Source organism: Lagopus leucura, unplaced genomic scaffold (genome assembly GCF_019238085.1).
Source record: "Lagopus leucura isolate 7727_CA_CO unplaced genomic scaffold, USGS_WTPT01 Super-Scaffold_100009, whole genome shotgun sequence".
Lineage (NCBI taxonomy): Eukaryota > Metazoa > Chordata > Aves > Galliformes > Phasianidae > Lagopus > Lagopus leucura.
The window spans coordinates 13,626,007-13,636,630 of record NW_024962266.1 but is presented as its reverse complement, the minus strand read 5'-3'; positions in this window follow the sequence as shown (position 1 = coordinate 13,636,630).

Here is a 10,624-nt window from a genome sequence, read left to right as displayed (position 1 = left end):
TTGTTTGTTCTGTAAATATTTGTGTGGGGTTTTTTTTTCAAACAAAGACAAATGTTTTCTGCTTAGCTTCCACTTACAAAATAACAGCAGTTAATTATTCAGAATTATAGGCTTACCAGTTCTTAACACAACCAACTACCTCCACTGTGGCAAAGAATCAAATGCTGTCAAAACCAGCAACTGTTACCATGCTATTGTGATCAGCTCCACTGCAATAAAACACATAAATGAAAATGTAAATTGTTACTCGTGTATACATTTTTCTCTAGGGTACCATGAGCAAAAATTGAAAACAGCTGAAATTGTGTCACCCTTTCAGAAAGTAAATATTGCTAATACGAATCTGATGTGTTACAGGGTGGGGGGAAGCTCCAGAGACTAACGTTCCCTTCGTTAATGCTCTACCACCAAATTAAAGAAAGGCGGGGTGATTTCCCCATCTCTGGTGAGGTCTTAGTTTTCAGAACACAGCTAAATCAATTCCCAATGAGCTATCTTATCTGCAAGGCTCATGAAAAATATCTGAAGAGTAAATGGTTAGCATCTGGCATGGACCACACTGCATGAAGTAACAGTTATTTCATAGGAGATTTCCCATGGTAGATATTCCCAAACCCGAGTATGAGGTCTTCACTCCCTCCCACACCCACCACAAATTATATCAGTTGAATGCACTGTGCCATACTATTAATACACTCAGGGAAATTTTAAATAACAAAGCACATACAGCCAAGTACAGTAAAATGATGCCTTCTTTTTTGGTAATTAGAAGAAAAAAATTAAGGGCAGCTCCATTTAATGAGAAACACATCCCTGTGCTTCCATCTTTCATCTGCCAACAAATACAGATATTGCACATGCAATTTATCACAGATAGAAAGGAAAGTGATACACAAGCCACTGTTAGATTTAGTAATGTAAATCTGAGCAATGCTTTTGTTCTATTTGTCTCTTTCTGCTCTCCTATAGCTCTACTATTAACATTTGAAATGCTTCCAAAGAATGCTCATTCTTCCAAACATTTGTAAAGCTATTTAAAATATATACATATATACATATTAACCAGCTATGTAAAGCAGAAATGTGTTGTCACTTGGGTTTTAATGTTGGCAAGAACAAAGAAAGATGCAGTCAATTGTGCACAGAATTTGTCTGCAGGCAGGTCATTCACATTCATTTACCACACATTTTCTGCTTGCTCTAAAACCGATCAGATTGAACTTAAATATTTTCCCTTCAATTTAATAAAATTAGCAAAAAATATTTTCATCTTACTTATGGGTCTGACAAGACAGCTTATAAAAAATTGTCAGCAAATCTGAGAACTTTCACAAAACGTTTTTTTCATTGCAATGTATTAATGATGATATTCTTCTCTCCTTTTTTTGCATCATGCATGTCAAACAAACTGTTACAATTTGGATTTAATTTTGCTGCTTTCAGTACTAACTTGTGTTTGTTCTGCAGATTATTGTGATGCTTTGATTAAGGGTATCACCTTCCCCATCTCTGCCAGTGAAATTTTCAGGGAACTTTATCAACAGCTCACATCTTCATCAAGCCTCAGTTCAATAGACTACTGATGTGTTCACCAGTAAGTTAGTAAGTTGTTCCACTTCAATTTAATGAAGTTGCTTGTGTGTCTTGACTTCAGTTGTGTTGACTAAAGTCCTAATGAGCTCATTTACCTGGAGAGATACAAGTTGAAGCCCCTCACTATTTCAGGCTACGTGACCACAAACGTCCTGTTGGTACTAGCAAACAAATACTAGCCAAAGATCAACCCTCAAACAAAGATAAGAATCAAACCAAAATCAGCAGAGGTGAAAAGTACACATTGCTTTGTAGCATATCACATTACATAGCTGATCCCCGAGGGTCAGCTAAAAGGACCCCTGTCCTTTTAGCTCTATTTACTGGGACAAGTTGGACTTTACTTGACATGCATGAAAATAGCCAAATCAGGCCACTTCAGATTTAAGAGCCTGTGAAGTTCAGCATTTAGATATATGTTCACCAGATAATTTTCTCTCCCAGAAGTTAGGGTGTGGGTTTTGTTTTTTACTTCCCCCCTTCTTATTGCAGCAGTTGTAATGTAGTTAAGTCTCTGCTGATAGAAGGGTGAGAGACAGGATTTTGACTACCATCTGAGGATTATTCTCTCTGCTATTGTAAGAGATACAGAAATACATAGGGTCTGTTTTCTGGTGACTTTTTTTTTTTTTTTTTTTTTTCCAGAAGATATCTTGGAGAAGGAAAGGAGGGGAAAAATGGAGAGATCCCTAGAGCAGGAATGCAACTTCTAATAATGACTTGCAGATGTCAGAGTAACATTCTAAGATCTTCTTATTAGTCCAAAGCTATTGTTTCTAACATATATAGAATAAAACTCTCATGTATATGGCTGTAAACAAACTTCTCATTTAAACTAATTGTGCTTCAGCCAACTTCAGCCCTGGAGAAAGGGAGGGATGAAGGGCTTAAAAAGTATCCAGTTTTACAGTGTTGCACTCAAATCATCTTATAATTTTGCCGTTATACTTCAGAGATGAGTTATCTCTATTATTTGGGATCCAAATCACCACCACAGTACTACTGGAAATGCCGATGATAAAGCAAATAAAACCATACCCAATATTATGAGATACTGAAATTCAAATATGCAGTAGTAATAAGAGAAGATGGGAGTTTTCATTTAGAATTTGTAAAATCACTTCCAAAAAGAGAATGAAAATGTGTTCAAGTTGAGCAGCTCATATATATCTTGGAGAGTTTAAATGCATCCAATTTTCACAGTAAATAGTATAATATGTAATTAATTATATTTCAGCAGCAAATACTAGGATACTAATACCCCATTTACCAGAAAATGCTTTCAAGTCTTCAATTTCAGATAGTTTTATTCATGTCAGCCATTTAATGGATTTTTTTTAATATAAAGGTAACATTTATCTTTATGCCAGTTCTTAATTACCAGACAAAACTCTAGCAGTATGTTTGATGTAAAGCAAGAGCACACAGGAGGTCACATATTTCTTTCACGCACAAAAGTAAGTTACTCACTACACTATCACAGAATCACAGAATCATAGAATCGCAAGGTTGGAAACGACCTGCAAGATCATCTAGTTCAGCCACTGTGAATGAGCACAGACCTTCTCACATCTGAGAATAGAAGCTCCTGTTCCTTACCATACATGTGGGAGTTATACATGGGGAGATACGTGGGAGAGCCTGGGTGCACTCAAGCTACATTAAAGTTTCACAGCTTCAGAGGGATTTTTTAGCACTTGATGCATTTATGAGCTAGTGCAATATAGACAGCTGAACTCAACATTTATTACCTGGTACAACATAGGAAACCTCCATCTACAGATCCATACAGTGGTGACAAGGCACCATGAGGACTGTGCTCAATATCATGGGGAAATTATTGCCATGGGAGTGGAAGAGCAACTGTAGTATTGGATCAGAACCATGGTTCAGCTGGTGTGGAGCTTTGTCCTTGGCCATAGCTGTTGCACAAGAAATTCAAGGACTTTTGTGAGTCGTAGTTAGGTCACATCAGTTTCAGTTAAAGATTCTTCTGGTTTCCAAGAGTCAAAAGCATATGAATTTCTGTCTTTTCTGAAACTCTTAATTCTTTACTTAGCAGTATGTCAAATCTGACTAAGCTTGTTTTCTTGTTTCTTTTATTCATTGTCAACTCCTTTTCTGGATCCCACTAAGCTCTAGATATAAAACAGTATCCTGAAATAATGATTTCCCCAAGGAAAATATACACTGCATAAAAAAAAAAAATCTTCCTTTTCATTTTGAATGCAAAACATTTCATGAATATCTTCATCATGTTTTGCAAGAAAAATCAAATAGCTCTTCCCACTGACTCCTCTACATTTGCTATTATTTTTAAAACAATAGATACATCATAGCTCAGCTCCATTTATCTATGATATATCTTTAACTTAATCAGAGTTTTTCACCTCTCTTAATCTGAAAGCTTTCCTAAGTTTTTACCACTTCTTTTCTGACCAAATTTCTCTTTCTGTAGCCTGCTTTTGTTGATGTTACAGCAGCAGGAGTTTTGCTGACCGATGTGACAGATAGTCTGTCTTTTCCATTCCAGTTATTTTCACAGTACACAAAGATGTGGTGCAAGGAAAGCCACTTGCATGAGTGGACGCACAGGGAATTGAGGATGTCTGGCAAGAGGCAGCTCTGGGCTTTCTATGTTTGTAGATGTCAAACAGACAAGCAGCAATATCTCTGTAATTCTACTTCAGGGCAAAACAGTTGCCAAATAGTTGCAGAGGACTGTATTCTTCTGTAATCACAAGAAGAAGCAATGCAGAGAACTGAAATGTTTCCAGCACTGGGGTTAATAATTTTAGGACAAGTCCAATAGCCCTTGTTGAAACTGTACACATGAGAGGAATGGCATTTGACATAATTTTTAATCATAAAGGAACACTGAGAGTACTGAAAACTATTTTAAACTAATGGAAAGGGACATGGCACATTAAAAATTTAAAAGGATCTCTCTTCAAAAGGGATTCAGTAACACCATTCAATTTAAGTTTCCCATGAGCCTCAAAAAATAAAGTATTGAATAGACTTTTATTCATATTTCATGAAATATTAGAATTATTTATGCTCCTACATAATTTTGCTGAAAACTACAGCTAGATGAGCATCACCTGTGAAATTTACATATCCTCTATAAAGTCACACAGACAAAACAAGATTTATTCAGGCTGTAAAATCTGCTTCAGTCCTCAGACCATCACTACAGGACATTACCTGAACAGAAGCAGATTTTGCTCGGAAGCCAATCTGAGACTTCTTTCAGTCCTTCATTCTTCTCAGTTGCATGCAATGAGATGCAATTTGAAAAACCGAATCAGATTTTCACTTGTTCATTTTTTTCCTAGATCAGTTTTATTTCTTGATTGGTAAAGAGAAGAGCCTCACAAAGAATGCAAGAAATCCTAGGTTTGATCCAGATCCTAATAAGGGCAGCTGAAGGGGGCTTTATTTTTCTCTTGATATCTCCAATGTACTACAGGCAGATAATCCTTTTTCCTTTCTCTTCTTTTACCCTTTTTTTCATTCATTATGTATGATGAAGGTTAAAAAAAAAAATGAGTAAAATAATATTATGCTCAATATGGGGACATATACTCAGGCACTGCCTGAGATTATTGTTTTCAATCATTTTTAAATAGTTGATTAACTGAATGAATCAAACACTTGAAGAAAGTAAGTTCTCAGAATCCCCACTGAACTATGGAGTTTTAGACGTATCTTAAGACTGAACTGTCAACACGTTACGTCATTGAACAATTTGACTGTCATCCATCAGTCACACTGGACGAGAATCTCGGCAAATGACTGAAAATATCCAAAGTACCCAAGGATGTATGCTTTTCCTCCAATACTGACACTGTGCACATTGCATTCAGAATTACACCTCCACAGAGTACAGCAGGATTTGTCCCCCTGCATGCAGCAATTCATACAATTAGAAAACATTGAAAAGTCACATTGAAAAGTTGCATTATTTCTCCATGTTTAGAATATTCCTATGCTGGATGGATACTAAGGTGGATTTATGTCTGCAGGAATCACCTGAGAAAGGTATAGGAAGAAATGGAAATAAGTTACAGTTTTTGTTACTCAGAGGCAGAAAATCTGTCCAGAACAATTTGTTCTTAATGGCTGTTTTAGCTCAGAAGAGGCCCTGAAGTAAAGAATAAACAAACTGTCAGAGGAACAGAGAATAAGTCTCTTAAGATCAGGGTTAAGGTTCATTGGTACAACTGCTCTAAGGCAAAACATTACCACATCTTGGATTAATCCTGGCATGTAGACAAATATAAAGGTACAGCAGTAATGCACATGTAGTGCCTTTTCTGTGACTGCTGTGCATGCAGTGCATCTAAAGGCATAATACAAAATGTAATGTCTTGTAAAAGTGAATTTTTAATTCTAAATATATTGAAACAGAGATTTAGAAATTCGGAAAAATTGATAATAATAAACAAAAGCTAGATAAATATACTCCGTGGTCCCAGACTTGCATAAACTGTATTACCCTTCTTTAAGCCAAACACAGACTCCAGGCAGAAATCCATCTCAAAAAAAAAAAAAAAGAAGCCAGTTTCCTGATCTACAATTGGCCTCCAGCTTTTTTCTCCCTCACAAAGCCTCAACATTTTATTTTTTGTTTTAAAAGATTACATTAACACATTTTGACCACCCCATGAAGAAAATCAGACGTGCACAGCGCACTTCCATGCTGGAGGATCATGCAGGATTTGGACAATGATAAAAAGCCACTGCACACGCTCTCTGGAGTAGTCCGCCCATATTTCTCTAAGTGCTATATCATGTTACTGAGCAAACATTTACTTTAGCATCATTTGTATCAAAGCCCTCCTCCCTTCTTCTTGCTCATAACATCCAAGAATGCCAAAGTCCAGGGTCTAGCCACATCTTCACCTCTTACCATTAGAAATACACCTCCACTCACTCCTTGCCCTTTCTTGCCACAGGAATTCTCTCTCCTAGAGCTGGATCAGAACTATCAGCGTGCAGGCTGTAGCCCCAACCCAAGCACTCTGATCCCCATCGCCACCTTCAGAGCTGCCGCTGCCTCTGCTCCAGACACTGCTGACCATAGAAATTTGGGCACATGAGAGGCAGTGACAAGGCTCCTGCTGAAAGCACAAGGTTCCTTACCTGCTCAGTATGAACAGTTTTAGTTATCACAGCACCTCACCCAATGCTAAAGTCACATTTCACCACATTTCCGATCTGCTAAGGAATGTTCCTAACAGCACAGATTGCAGGGCTGCAGACAGCTGTATGTCTACACTGCTTACCCATCCTCATTTATTTGCTGAGCTGAGCTATGACAGTGAAGAACAAGCAATTGTTCTACCAGCAAGCATCTGATCCCAGGGAAGCACTGTGTTATCATTTCTCCTCTAATAAGTACTCTATGAAAGGAAGAGTGGTAACAGCCTGAGATTTCTGGACAGTGCCAACTCAGGAAAAGTGTACCGGTCACTTATGAAGCCTCTCCATTTGCTGATACGCTGCTCACTTCACAGGCTCCTTGGCAGAGGGATGTGGAATATTCCCGAAGGCCTCAACTATTCATTCTTTTTTTCCATTATAGTATTTTAGAAAAGGTTACATTGTCCAGACTTCCTCTAACAGAAGCATAGTTAGAACCAGTTAGATTCCACAACTCTATGAACCAGCACTGCTAACAGTCTCTGCCGGGCTAAATTTTAATGCTCTTAAACTGCTGTTAATATAACGTGCCTACAGACACTGCTAGCAAGAGCTGCTGTTGGAATGCACAGAGAGAGGAGGAAGGAGAAGCAATCCTTGCACAAGTTTTGCATCAAAGTGGATACAGAATGTGGCGTGGCATAGGCTGAAAATGCAGGGCAGAGTCCTTGGAGAATGGGGGCCTGGAAAAAGGAGTTCACGCTCATGAGATCACTGTGCAGCCCAGTGCCAAAGGCTTGCATTTGCAGTTTGAGAGGCAGCTTCTTCTCCAGCTTCAGCATCAGCACCAGCATCCGGACGCTTGGCTCCAAGCCCTTTCATCCAAGCATTATAATAATGTTACGTATTTTGAGCACATGAACATACAGATTGTTTTAATTTACTGTGTAAGTATACGAACACGCAGCTAGTGACCTCAAAGGAGTTTGGCTTTTATTGGTTAGTTAACAACTCAGTTTGTTTTTAAAATATGTTGCTACAAGAGTTGCACACATGCAAAGAGCCAACGAACAGATCACTAAGGTTTATTAAACCTGTTAAATATTGCAAACACACAAAACCTAAAGCCATATTAAGCCTGTAAGACATATGGTCACTTAACATATAAAAATCTCACTTAAACCTATAATCCCATAAAGGCTGTGAAAAATTAACTGATGTCCAAATAGGAAAATATAATCACAAATTGATTAAAGTTGTTAAAACCATGACAGCCTCCCTCAGAAATTCTCACCCTGCATACTGTTACTTCTCATACCCACTCCACTAATGAATGCTCATCTCTGCTCTTAAAAAACCCAACTCCTTGCAATATCCTGTATGAAAATATTTCTGCCTACAGGCGCAGCAATTTGTTAAGCCCCAGTCTAACTGGTGATCCTGATTTTGCTGGTATTCAAATGGAATTCTTTAAAAGTGTCCATTTTTCAGCAAATAGGCACTTGATCTCCTAAAAACATAGTGCTACATGAGTTTTCTCATTGCTATAAAGCAAACAGAGACAGCACTATGGCACCTGTCTGCACGTTATGCAGAGAAATACACTCCCTGTACCAACTTACAGATGCATGTGCCACACTACTCCAAAGACAGATGTCCAAATTTTTCCCTCTCAGATGATGAAACATATATAAGCTGTAAATAGCTTTATAATTCTAAGGATAAAAAAAAATAAACAATAGAGATGTACACAACAAGCATTTCCTCCCTTCACATTCTCTTTACTTGGGCAGAAACTACTCCTTATGCTACAATAATTCTGCTTCTGGTATCAGAAAGGTTGCTACAAATTGTTCCTGCTCTTCTGCACCACAGTGGTTTCCTAACTGCATCTGTGCTGACTTGGAACTTGAACACCATTTTGAAATCTCTCCTTGAAGTTTATTATCATGTAGAAAAACTGGCTTTCTTTTTTTTTTCAATCTCATATTATCTGAATTCTCTCTCTTGTTATAAATATCACAAGGTATTCAAATGTCACCTCATCATATGTTGAATTTCTGAGTAGGGACATCACGTCCCTATTTGCACGTCAAACCAACAATGTGATACAAAAAGCCAAGGCTCAAGCCAGTGAGCCACTGATATCAATTACCTTGAAACAAACGGAAAAACCTTTCTCCAGTTCTGAGCTGACATCTACTGGTAGAATGTTGCAACAGTGCAGGAATCGGGAAATGCACAGCAAGCCATTTCAGGAAGGATTTCCAAGCGGTACTTGGTGAAAAGCTCTGGGGTTGAAAAGGATAAGAGATCCAAAAAGTATGTATTTTATGCAGTCTTGCTCCAAGTATAGTCCTATCAGGCAAAGCAAATGGCTTCTGGTGTAACTCTTCAAGTTTTGTATTTCAGGCTTAACTCAGAATTTTCTTAATGTGAAGACTGTTGAAATTCATTTTAAACAGATTTGTTAGCTTGGATCACAAGGGGGTATAAACACATAATAGCCTGCAATCGTGTTAGAGCAGTTCAAAAAGATCCTAGGTCTCAGCTGAGGCACAGTAATTAATAACACGCACATCCTCCTAGCCAGCTGCAACACAGAGTCAGCCCAGTTTGCATAAAGACACAACTGAAGTGGGTTTAAAATTCAATTCATGCTGAAATAAACCACTACTAAATCAGAAAAAGATTGTTCTCTCTGGGACTTGTACCAGTGCAAGAACACTCCTTCAACAAAATCTTCTTAATTCAGTATGCAGATGAAGCTGCAGATGCATCTTTTCCAGCCTCAATTTCTCCATAGTATAACAAAGAGACTGGAAGAGTGGGGAACATCCAACTCTTTTGATATACATGAAAGTGGTACTCAGATTCTTTGGAGGGAACCTTATGATGGCAACAGTGCCACATGTAACATTTTAAATAACAAATTAGATCCCTAATTTATGACCAAATACTCAGAATTTTATCACGTGCTGCTGCTTTAGGCAAATATTAGAAAACTTAGTAGAAAAGAAACAAGTCCCTTTCTGATATATTCAAAGGAAAAAAGATGAAATTTGGACTCAGTATGCTGTTTTGTTTCTCCTGTTCTTTGCACCCCAGCTGGTTCTGGTAGCCAAACCGCACATAAATTTAGCACTAATATCGAGCATCATTATCTTGGGGAATGCAAGACTATACTGAACAACCCAATCCTTTTCCCTTGACAATCCATTTAAATCACTAGTTCTGAAAAGGATGCTGAAAAGTTGGATCTAATATTTTTACATATTAGAAGAGCTCCCTTTTCAAAGTCAGTGGAATTTCTAGAGTTTGCATTATTTTTCCATTCTCTCAGTATACCTAAGGGCCATGGGATGGGGAAAAAAACTGTTGTGTACTTGTACAAAATTATGTGATAAAGTCTTATTCAGGGAAGAATGCACAACAGCCTTCTGCTACCTAAGGGTTTATTTTCCCGTGCAGTTTAAAGAGGAACTAATGTTTTCACAAGATACCCTCCCTTTCAAGCACAGATGCAGTCTCAGCGCAGATTTCCAGCACTGCTGGAAGAAGAGAAGCAAGCTGGCCATTCGAAGTGAATGTCTGATCAGACAGAAATGACTGTGAAGAGGAATTGTAATCAGGCATGGGAGTAAAAGCAAAGGAAGAACTTGGAAGATAAGTGGTAAGCAGACGTCCCTTACGAGCCCAACAAACACTGAGGCCAGGCAGGAAGCAAGGCAGCCAGTTGGACACAATTGTTTTGGGTAAGATGAAGTATCAGAAAACATCTCAAGGCAAAAAAGATTAGCAAGATGAGCAGAGACCAGGACAGCACCAGCAGAAGTAAGAGGAATATCTCACTGGTTGACTGCCAGAAATAATTTAATCAGAC